Source organism: Myotis yumanensis, unplaced genomic scaffold, assembly GCF_028538775.1.
Source record: "Myotis yumanensis isolate MYYU_CA2020_CCGP unplaced genomic scaffold, mMyoYum1.0.hap1 SCAF_11, whole genome shotgun sequence".
Classification (NCBI taxonomy): Eukaryota; Metazoa; Chordata; class Mammalia; order Chiroptera; family Vespertilionidae; genus Myotis; species Myotis yumanensis.
In genome coordinates this window covers 58,439,381-58,450,440 of record NW_027223762.1, presented here as the reverse complement: position 1 = coordinate 58,450,440, position 11,060 = coordinate 58,439,381, and the positions used below count along the sequence as shown (strand labels likewise).

At 48.5% G+C, this 11,060-nt stretch overlaps 1 pseudogene; it reads left to right on the top strand.

Moving 5' to 3' along the window:
- Positions 1-5,498: 5,498 nt before the first annotated feature.
- LOC139019277 (pre-mRNA-splicing factor 38A pseudogene) lies at positions 5,499-6,392 on the top strand (annotated as a pseudogene).
- Positions 6,393-11,060: the final 4,668 nt, after the last annotated feature.

Sequence of the window (11,060 nt, the reverse complement as noted above, 5' to 3'; positions counted from 1 at the left end):
AGCAGGTAGGGAACTGGGGTGAGCTACACAGTTACCCACAAGAAATGATGACGCCAGTGTGCTCCTTGAAACTAAAACCAAAGCGGCCAGGAGAAGCTCTGGGCCTGGACAAGCCCCTTGTGCTCTCTGCACCCTCCAGCCAGGTGTTGAGGTGGGGCTATTTCAGATTCAGGTGGTCAAGGAACCCAGCTTGCTCTCAGGTGTCAAGGCTGGGAGCCACAATGGCAGCAGGGCAGGAGGATGTGGGCAGGCAAAAGCCCTGAGCAGTTGTCTGGGAGAGTTGGTGCTGGGTTCTTGTGTGTGGCTCTGAGGTCCTCTCTAGTCCAAATCCAGGCTGGTGGCCACTCTGTCCCATGGTTAGTGGGAAATGGACTAAGCTCTGCTGCATGAGTTACTAAGGGACCTGACCTAGGAGCCGGCATGAGCTCCAAGAGAATTTGTGATCCAGGAAGGCCCCACCCACTCCACTGTAATAAAGCGCTTCCAACATTGACCTGCACAGGCTGATCGTCTGCCCAGCAGGAGGGTTGCTGGCTGCTGAGCCAAGTGAGCCTCTGGTGTGATGGAAGTGTGTTGAAGTTTAGCGACTAAAGGAGGTGATTGATCTTTATCAAACTACGAAGAGAAAATGGCCCTGATCTTTCCTTACGGGGTAAACATCCACCCCAACTCGGCCAGTGTGGTTCAATGGTAAGAGGGTCATCCCGCACACCTGAGGGTGGCGAATTAGATTCCCAGTCTTGGGCATGTACCTGGGTTGCAGGTTGGATCCCCAGCCCCACTTGGGGTGCATGGGCAAGGCATCCAGTCAATGGGTCTCTCTCACATCAATGTTTTTCTCTCTCTTTTCCCCTACCTAACCCCTACCTGCCACTCTCTGTAAAAACCATGAAAAAATATCCTAAGTTGAGGATTAACCAAAGAAATGAGAGAGAGAGAGAGAGAGAGAGAGAGCGAGAGAGAGAACCATTCACCCACAGCCTGCACAGCGCCCCCTCCTCACTCTTTCCTGCCTTTGCCGGGGATGCTCCTACTGCAGTTGGGGCATTGTCTGTCCCTCCCAGGGGTTGGCAGAATGAAGCCCAAGATATGGCCTGGTAGGAATTTGGGTTCTGTGTCTGCCTAAGAGGAGCTGGCCAGGCACCATCTGTCTCTGCTCAGTGCTCCCTCCAGCCTGCTCTTCCCCATCCCCAAGTCACCTGACCCACTGCATCTGCACCTCTTTCTGTATGGGGGGCACCTCCTGAACCTTTGGTCTCCTGATGGGTTCATCTTTGGTAAGTCATGCCTACAGCCATCCCACACACAGCCCTGAGCACCACTGGAGTCATTTGAGTCTCTGCTTTTGCATTTTTGGGGTCATTTCCCACTTTGATTTAATTAAAAATGAAGCCCTGTCCTTAAAAGGTCCTGGAGGTACCATGGATTTTCCAGGAAATGGTGCTGTGTTTTTTTTTAATGGCGGGAACATTCTGCAATACAAGGGTTTCTAGAAGGAGGGGCTTGGCCTTTTCATCATAGCACATTGTAGGGATGTGCTGTGGCTAGTGTCCCCCCTCCCTAGGTTGGCCTGTGCAGAGCACACCCCTGATGCTGTGTTGAGGTGATGAGCCCTGAGCTCTAGGGGACAGTGTGCTGCTGGGCTGTGGGTTGAACATGGTTGGTGAGGGCGTTTACTGCCAGTCCATGGGCCTGGGTTCTTAAGTGGGTGGGTGAAAGGAAGGCTCTAGAGACCAGAACTTGAGTCAGGCTGGATGGAGGGACACCAGCCAAGGGCAGGCACACATGAGATCTGTAGTGTCTGAGGGCATGGATGTTGTTGAGCCTGCCTCTTTCAGACTCTGGAAGTACATAGTCTCCTTCCTTTGAGAACTGGGGTTCTAGTGGAGGACAGCCCACAAACCATGGGCAGGAGAGCTGGCACAGATGGCGGGAGCTCGGGGGAAGGTGGAGCCAGGGGTAGTCGGTGGGGATCTTGTTGAGCAAGTCTAGGAAGGGGTGGCAGAGTCCAGGTGGAGGGCCTTCAGGGAGCAGCCAGGCCCATTTGGTAGCTGAAGGGTGGCCCTGTGGCTGCTTTGAACAACCAGGATCAGAAGGTGGGGTCCTGGCTGGGCTGTGAGTGCTGGGTGAGCACTTCACTTTTCCCTCGGGAAGACTCACAGTTTATCTCAGCCCCAGGCTGCCTTCGGAACGGCTGCTGTGGGCACCTCCAGCAAACTCTGTGCCCAGAGGTAACCTTGCAGGACTGAGTGCAAAGGGAAGTTCCTGGGGCTGAAACAACTTGCTTTATTATTATTAAAGTGTGTCTGTAAGGTACTTCGTATACTCACCACAAGCACAGTGCTCCAGAGGAAAATGACAACTACAGAACTTTCCAAGGAGGCAGCAATGATGGTAACTTCCCACAGAATTTCAGAAGGTCAGGCCACAGGTCACAAATATAGGGCAGGATGTGCAACCAATGAAACCTTATCTGAGATAATGCGGAATCTTAGACATTTCAATACGTTTTTTTCAAGAAACCATCTCTAGAAACCCAACATCGGCTTCCAAGTGGTCTCCAGAGGTCGCTCTGCTTTATGAAAGGCTGCAAGCTGGCTGACTCCTGCTTCCTGTGCTGCTGGCATTGTTTTCACACATTAGAAACCTGTGTCTCTCTATGTAACGCACACTTTCTAGCTGACCATGGGATCTACCCACACCACTATCTCCCTAAAGCCATTTTGGAATCTCTCAGAACTGCCTTCTCCCAGGGGTAAGTTCATTTTTATCTCTCAAAGATTAACTTACGTTAAAAAAATTAAGTGATGACTTTATTCAGAAATCATGAGAATTTAATGCTTAAATGTAAGCAGGAAGAGGATTATGACAATGACCCTAATAGTGTGGGATCTTCCTGAGATCCATGATATTGATGGTCTCAGCCTCTTAGGTCAAAGGACAGACTACCACTGGGTTCAGATGATTCTGATGACAGTTTTAGAGGAATTGCTCTGGATTTAATGGGATGTTCTTGAAAACTCAACTTAATACATTTTGCATCTTAATCTGAGGATATCCTCATTGATTTCAGAGAGAGAGAAAGGGAGAGAAAAAAAATTGAAACATTAAAATGAGAGGAGACATTGATCAGTTGCCTCCCTTATGAGCCCCGAGCAGGTATGGATTCCTCAACCGAGGTATAGCCCCTTACCTAGATTGAACCCTCAATTTTTTCTGAGGGTCCGGGGAGTAAATTAAATGATGCTCCAACCAACTGAGCCATCTGGCCAGGGCAGCACCTTAATTCTTAATGTTTCCTTCAAGTCAGTGAATTAGTATGACTCGGGATTTGAGGAGTGTTTATTTGCATGTGGGCGTGTTGGTTGTATGTGTAAATTTGCTACCCCTTTAGGTGTTTCTGGTGTGTGTGTGTGTGTGTGTGTGTGTGTGTCCTCTTTGTGTCCTTGTTCTGTTTCCACATATGTCGGTTCTGGTGTGTGTATTTGTGTCTGTTGTGTTTGTGGGATTGCCCTGTTGCACTGTCTGGGTGGCTGAGTGTGTTCTTATTTGTGTGTTGGTGTGTGTGTTCCCCTCAAGTTGCTGCCTGTGTCTATAGTGTTGGTCTCGGTGAGCCTGGCCATAAGCCCTGCACCCCATCTTAGGCGGGGGTGTTCTGTGTGTTTCTGTGCCTGAGGTGTCTGTGTGTTTCCCTTTGAGATTGTGCACCCTGGCCACAGGCAGCTGCATAGGCAATCTGCCAAGGGGTGATGGAAAAGACAATGTGTTCTTCCCTGCCCCTGCCCACCCCAGGCTGAGCCACACCTGCCCCTGCTCTTCCAACCCTCCGGTGTCCCCTTGGGGTACCATCTCTCACCCCAGGAATTGGTGTGGGTGCCCGGAAGCATGCCCTCTGGTCAGATCCAGTCGCTGGCCACCTGGGAGGCTGCACAGGGTGACGTTGGCAGCAGAAGGGGCTCTTGGAACATCTGCATAAGGCAGTGACCAGAACAGGGGCCCTGCCAGCCCACTTGGAGGTGAAACAATTTGATAGTCACCAGCAGGCTGGTGTGCCTTAGTCCCTCTCAAATGGACTTTTGTGGGAGGAGCCATCCTGGACCTCTGAGAAGGTCCTAGACACATTTGGGGGCTGGGACTTTAAAAGCAAGTGAGTATTAACAGGACACCTCACGAATCATTATATCTTTTTCTGTCTCCCTCTCTTTTTTTTTCAAATTGAATTAACTGGGGAGACCGTCAGTTAATAAAACCATACAGGTTTTAAAATAAAATAGATAAATCAAATAAATGAATAAGAATCATTGTGGGGAACCCCATTCACACACAGACTAAAGCTACAGGTTTGGCAAGCGTACATGTCAGTGGCAGAAATAGACTATTTGGGACTACTTATTATGTATGAGAAATAATTATAAGAAACATTACTCATGCTGTGTTACACATAATTGTTTGTTCTGATTTAAGAAAGCACATTCTAACCTGGCTGGGAGTTACATGCGGGACCTGGGAGCTCACTGGAAATGCTGCCATCCTCCCCATGTGGGAGCTGCCTACTATCATGGAAAGATTAACAACCTTGTTGAGGAAAGGAAACAATGGAGTCCCGGATGCCCCCTGCCCTTTGCAACCCCCCAGCCCACACTGCCCACATTGCCTGTAATCTGTGACCATTATACCCATCCTTACTCCTTTTGCCCACTTCCCCATGGAAACTTTGTCCTTGTTCCCTGTACAGCCCGCTGGCTTATGGGAGAGTGGGGTACAGAGCAGATCTTCCTGCGTGACCTGCTGCTCTCCCATACCACCCGCATTATTGGAATAAACGCTCATATATGATTCCACCCTGTCTGTGCTTTATTGGCTCAAGTAGGACAGGCAGCCTGGACCCCTCGGTTGTCTGGCTTCATATGTACATCTCAAGGAAACATCATGAACACGCAGTGTACCATCATCTCAATTCATACTGCGAGATCAAAGGATAAAGTCTCCTTCTGTTCACATTTATTCCTCCCCTCCCCTTTTCTCCCCTTTCTTTTGACTTCACCCCAACACTAACCCCTACCCCACTCACCAGTTCCACAACTGCACCCAAAATCAACACAGGGATGAGGTCTTTCCAAGGACTGTAAACAAAGCCTGGGAGCGATACAGGCAATGGGTGATAAACTCAACCTCATAAAACGTAAGAGAAATCTGGTTCTGCACAAAGACACACGCTGCTGGGGTGGGGAAATGCTGATGCTATGTGAGTAGGTTACAGATCAGCAGGACTCACCTGGGGGAGGGGTCACGGTGGGGGAGGGGGAGGAGCAGAGTATGTGCCTTTGAGAGGAGATAAATAAGAAGGAGGACACTGCGAACTCATTCAAGCCCTGGTCCCGTAGCTCTGTGGCTAGAGGGTCATCCAGATAGGTCCATGTTGTGGGTCCGATCCTCAGTCAGGGCACATCCAAGAAGCAGCTAATGAAGGCACGCAATAAGGGCAACAGGCTCTAAAAATGGTGAACCTCATAGTGACGGAGGATCAGAGCATCCATGGCACCTCCCTCCATATCAGGTGAAGATCATTCGGACTCGAATCTATGAGACCCGCACTGGAGAGAGGAGTGCTTTGGACTGACCCCCAGACTTGTGGTCCATAAAGTCATGGCATTAAGGTTTGTGGGTAGTGTCTCCCTTTCTGTGATTGACCTTGAAACGGCTTCAGATTCAGGCGGAGAAGGACATCATTATTGAGTTTATAAAAAATGAAGACTTCTGTTTGCCTGCATGTTGGGAGCACTTTCCATGAGGCTGACAGGCAATGCAATTGATTCCTAAAAGTACTTGGAGCCTCTGTCAATGTCAACAGAATAATTAGGAGCCAGAACTGAAATGCAAAGTTTGAACTGATGCATGTAGATGAGTTCATTGATAAACTTCTTCAAAGTGAGAGTCCGTGATGTCATTCTGGCCTGGCAACAGAAAGACTATGTGCTCGAGGGAGCTGAGCAATTGCAGCTAGTGCTCTGGACCAGGACATGGATGATGTCAAGTCCACTGAACAGCAGGAAGAAAAGGATGTGAGGTTGGAGAGGATACCATCACTCCATCACCGGGGGAGAAGCTACCGGAACTTGGACTAGCCCCATCGCTCTCCCACCCTGTGGTACAGAAGAAGTTGGTACTGGGATCCCAGTAGGCAGAGACCCAGTCTCAAAAGAAGGAGCCCTTCCCCTCATGTCCCAGAGAGGTATCAGTGTAGGAGTCTAAGAAGTCACCACTGCAGGTCCTGAGATAGACCACACACCTCCTGCTCCAAGTCCCCAGGTCATCACCATAGTCACAGATGCAGGTGCCACTCAAATCGATCTAAGAAGGGCCACAGGAAGAACCACAGAGGGAAGGAGTAATGGCCCCGGGTGGGGTTTAGTTCGAATGGCCTCCTGCACATGTGAAGTCATCTCTCTCTGTGGAAGGATACACATCTTCTCCTGAGGCAGCCTTGAGAATACTTTAGGGTTTTCTGTTGTTATTGTTATTGTATTAACCTAAAAGATTCTCCATATGTTTTTCTTTTTAAATAAAAGAGGTTTTGAGTTTTGTGTCTCTTTTTGAGAACCACACAATAGCCCACCCACTGGGCAGCAAATAGCCAGCAGATGTGTCCACACGCAGGTCATTCACACTGCAACATGGCCAACCTGACAACATGCTCAGAGAGAGAAGCCAGGCTCAAACCCACAACACGTGACTCAGGGTCTCCTGGGTGGTGGGCCTGCCCTAGCGGAGTCTCTCCATGGCTCCTAGTCCCCAGAATGGGACCGTGTTCTTGTCCTGCCAGGTGAACCCCACCCCCATTTCCCATCTTCTCTATGCCTGCGGTTTTCAAGTGACATGACAGAGGCCCTATGGAGCAGCCTCAGGTCTTTTAAAGCAATTCAGTCACCTGTTCTCCCTGAGTGCACCTTCGGTCAGAGACCGCATACCTCCACGTAAGGAAATGCCAACTTAACTGCATGTGCACCATGTGAAAGGTTCCAGATTTTCCTCTCACCCCAGGTCTCAGTCTCAACAGTGCTTCTCAATGACTGAGACACAGGTGTCCCTGTGCTTGTAACTGTCACAGCCTCATTCATAACTTCGCATACTGTTCTAAGGCTAAGGATGGGGGGCTTTATTTTTAATTAAATCAAAGTGGGAAATTATCCCAAAAATGCAAAAACAGAGACTCAAACAATTCTAGTGGGGCTCAGGGGTGTGTGTGGGATGGCTGTAGGCAGGACTTCCCAAAGATGAACCGATCCGGGGAACCAAAGAATCAGGAGGCGCCCCCAGATACAGAAGGAGGTGCAGCTGCAGTGGGTCAGGAGACTTGGGGATGGGGAAGAGCAGCCTGGAGAGACCTCTGGGTGGAGACAGAAGAGCCCTGGCCAGCTCCTCTCAGGCAGACACAGAACCCAAATTCCTACCAGGGCCTTTTCTCAGGTTCCGCTTTGCCAACTCCTGGAAAGGACAGACCATGTCCCAAAGGCAGTGGGAATATCCTAGGCAAAGACAGAGAAGAATGAGTAAGGGTGGGCTGTGCAGGCAGATGATCTATCTCAGCGCAGTGGGGGGTTCCCTTTTACTGTTAACTAGAGGCCGAGTGCACATGAAATCATGTACAAGTAGCTCGCTTCCTCCAGCCACAGCTGGCCACCCCGCCCATTGCTGCTCTTAGCTCTCCAAGGCTAGTAGCTCTTGCCCTTCCCTGCCCACCACGAGAGCTGCTGCTCATTTGGTCGTGACGCCATTACAGCATCATGACCACAGGCCTTTTATGATATAGATCCTCATATTTGGATATTTTTCTATGATTTTCACAGAGAAGGTAGGGGATGGGTAGGGAAAGACAGAGAAACATTGATGTGAGAGAGACACATCAACTGCATGCTTCCACCATGTACCCCAATGGGGGCCAGGGATCCAACCTGCAACCCAGGTACATGCCCAAGACTTGGAATCTAACACACCCCCTTCAGGTGTGTGGGATGATGCTCTTACCATTGTGCACACTGGCCACGTCTGGGTGGATGTTTACCTATTAAGGACAGATCAGGGTCATTTTCTCTTAGCAGTTTTATAAATATCTACCACCTCCTTTAGTCTCTAAACTTGAAGACACCCCAACCCACCAGAGGCTCACTTGGCTCAGCAGCCAGCAACCCTCCTGCTGGGCAGATAATCAGCCTGTGCAGAGGTCGCCCACTCCCTCCCTGGGCAGCTCAATGGTGGAAGCACTTATTATAGGTAATAGTTTGCACCTTCCTTGATCATAAATTTTCTTGGAGGAAATGCCAACTCCTAGTCAGATCCCACAGTCACGCATGCAGCAGAGCTTAGTCCATTTCACACTAACCATGGGACAGAGTGGCCAACAGCCTGGGTTTGGACTAGAGAGAGCCTCAGATCCACACAAAAAGACCCAGCACCAGCTCTGCCTGGCAACTGCTCTGGGCTTTTGCCTGCCCACACCCACCTGCCCAGCTGCCACCATGGCTCCCAGCCTTGACACCTGAGAGCAATCTGGGCTCCTCAACCACCTGAATCTAAAATAGCCCCACCTCAACACCTGGCTGGAGGGTGCAGAGTCCACCGGGGCTTGTCCAGGCCCAGAGCTTCTCCTGGTCACTTCGGTTTTAGTTTCAGGGAGCACACTGACGTCATCATTCCTTGTGGGTGGTTGTGTAGCTCACCCCAGTTTCGCACCAGTTACACTGACAGCAGCACCTCCCCTGTGTCACCTCAGTCATGTCGTGCTCTGCCCTCATGAGAACCCTGGCTTCTGGTCACCACGGGACCCCTGGGCTGTGCTGGTGCTCACAACTGTGTGTACTGATTGGGTGAATAAGTCAAACATACTGACTTTAGAGACTGAGAAAAATGGGGAGAGAGGGTGAAAGATCAATTTGTTGTTCCACTAATTTTTTAAAATATGTTTTATTGATTTTTTACAGAGAGGAAGGGAGGGAGATAGAGAGTTAGAAGCATCGATGAGAGAGAAACATCAATCAGCTGCCTCCTGCACATCTCCCACTGGGGATGTGCCTGCAACCCAGGTACATGCCCTTGACCAGAATCGAACCTGGGACCTTTCAGTCCGCAGGCCGACGCTCTATCCACTGAGCCAAACCTGTTTCGGCGAATTTTATACATTCTTTGGTTCAATCTTGTTATTGTCCTGACCTGGGATGGAACATGCAACGTTGGCATTACTAAGATGAGGCTCTGACCCACTGTGCTATCCATGCATGGCCACATATATCTGGGATTTTAAGTAAAAAATCCCACTAATGTACTGGGAAATGGAGAGATACAAGAATCTCCATGATAATAGGTAATGGTGTATGGCAAGAATAGGATTCATGGGGTTTTATATGTGTTTCCTTTATATGGATACTAATGGCCCAGTGCACAAAATTTGTGCAAATTAAAAGGGAATTAATTGGAGGAAATATTTTAAAAATATATTTTATTGATTTTTTACAGAGAGGAAGGGAGAGAGATAGAGAGTTAGAAACATCGATGAGAGAGAAACATCGATCAGCTGCCTCCTGCACATCTCCCACTGGGGATGTGCCCGCAACCCAGGTACATGCCCTTGACCGGAATCAAACCTGGGACCTTTCAGTCCATAGGCTGACGCTCTATCCACCGAGCCAAACCAGTTTCGGCAAAGAGGAGGAAATATTTTAATATTGCTATTTGCCCTTTCTCTATAATAGATGTGTCAGAGATGAAAGAAAATTAGTAAAATGTATATGAAAAATATTCCTCCTGTCAGAGTCTGGAGCGCACTGCAGGACCCAGAGTCAAGTGCCCGTCCACCCGTGGCACCTCAAAATTGCTTGAGACCCAGACCCATCTTGTCCCACTCCCATTGGACAAGATCCAGACCTGGCTGGCCCAACCTTCTTCTGTTAAGCCCCACTGGGTGGGGGAGGGGGGCATAACATGGGGTCCCGTGTCTAGCCCTTCTGGGCAGGGGGCACAGCCTGAGGTCCCCTGTCATGCCCCACTGGGTCGGGGGCACAACCTCAGGTCCCTGCCCCGGCCAGATGCCATGCAGCCTCAAGTTCCTGCTGATTGCTTGTTAAGGCTCATTACAGAACATGGCCTCCACTGTGGGCGCAGCCATCTCTGTGACGGTGTGACAGTCCATTTGTATATTCTCTCTTTATTGGGGAAGATATTTCAAATAACTGATTACAAACGTGGAATATGTCCTTGCAGCAGTTATTCCATATGCCGAGGAAGAAGCACTGAGGAGGGCAGGAGGAAGTTGGGTTCAGGGATGCAGGCATGTATGGAACCACCAAAAGTGAATGTTTAAAAAAATTTACAGTTAAATCAATTGTACTTAAACAAACTTTTAGTAATGTATAAAACTTGCCACGTCCCAATTATTTTACTCTGTAATTATGAAAGGTCTTGTCTTGAGCATATTTGTTGCTACTGTGTCAGTATGTTGGAAATAAAATATATGATGTTCTACTGAAATATCTTATCATGTCCATGTTCAGTGCTATCATTTTAGCAGTTTGACACTGATGATGATGAGAACATTTACAGCAGGGAAGATGGCAAGTACTACAAACCTAGACTTCACTTAATGTAATATTGAATGCTTAGACTTAAAAAGAGTGATGGGCAATGTAAGCAATGCAGATTAAACCTGTGTTAATATGGTACCAGTTTATTTCAATTGTACATAAGATAAAAATTGAGAAAAACAATTTTGCTTCCAGTATTCAAAACCAATAGTTCCATATGGCAAAGAAGTCACTTGAGTCATTGAGGAATGAGTGAAATTCAAACATATGTGTTAGATGCAGCTCTGCCCTCCTATTGGTTAAAATAGTAAACCCATTTAAAAATATGTAAACCATTCTGAACAGACAGAATGACCAAAATACAATGTAACTGCAATGCTTTATGTGTTCGTGCAATTATATAGTTTTTCATAGATTGACCTGTACGGTTTCCACCAATGAGATCGCTTCATTCGATGTGGACAAGACAGTGTGTTGACATCTAAG